The following is a 902-nucleotide window of genomic DNA, read 5'->3' on the forward strand; positions in this document are numbered from 1 at the left end:
AATGAAGAAGGAGGAAGACATGCGGATTCTAATAACTCTAGGAAATCAAATTTCATCTTTTTATCTAATTTCTCTGGTAGGTGAGAACAGCTCCCTGCTCCTTTGCTAAAATGTACAAAGAATGGTAACAGTGATTGCCTGTGACATCCCATAATGTTATACAATTATATTTTCGAGGCCTATTGAACATTTGTCATTTATATTAATTTTTTTAACACCCTTGTTTGATTTCAACATTGTGCAAGATGTAACGAAGCGCTCCATGGCCGGGAACTGACATTGAAGAGTTGTTCTCCTTTTTAGAAAATCATGTATTCAAATGATGACTCTTTCCTCTTTGTTGCTTGTGGAACATCCATTACAGGGGAGGAACTGGGGCAGATCATGCTAGTCTGCAGCAGCTGAGTGATGCCTGGAAGAGTTTGCTCTCCTCACAGGTATTTAATGCCTGGAATTCCAGAGGCGCGAGGCAAAGGTCCAGAGCTAGGGTTCCCAGACCCCCCCTGGTGGAGGTAGGGGTCCTCCACCTCCAGGTCCTACTCCCCTAGCCACTGATTAGCTGACGGGCAGGGGACTTACCGGTAGATTTACCCAGGGACTTAGCCATGCAATGTTGCCAGCGTGGCACCGGAAGTGAAGTCGTGCTCCCACAGGAAATGACCCCTGAAATCAACCCAACTTCCCCCTGAGCACCCTGTTGCTGCTCTGAGGCATCAACAGCCTCTGCACTCCCCTTATGGGGATGTCCTGGCATGTCTCCCTCTTCAAGAAGACAGGGGGGGGCAGACATGTAACTGGGGTGTTCATTACTCTCTTTTTTTTAATCCCCAGAGGGATATTTTTATTTTTGCAATACACTACAAACTACAAAGAAAGTATGAAGGAAGGGGACTACATCTAAC

The sequence above is a fragment of the Gekko japonicus genome, unplaced genomic scaffold, assembly GCF_001447785.1.
Source record: "Gekko japonicus isolate JY-2015 unplaced genomic scaffold, Gekko_japonicus_V1.1 scaffold1018, whole genome shotgun sequence".
Taxonomy (NCBI): Eukaryota; Metazoa; Chordata; class Lepidosauria; order Squamata; family Gekkonidae; genus Gekko; species Gekko japonicus.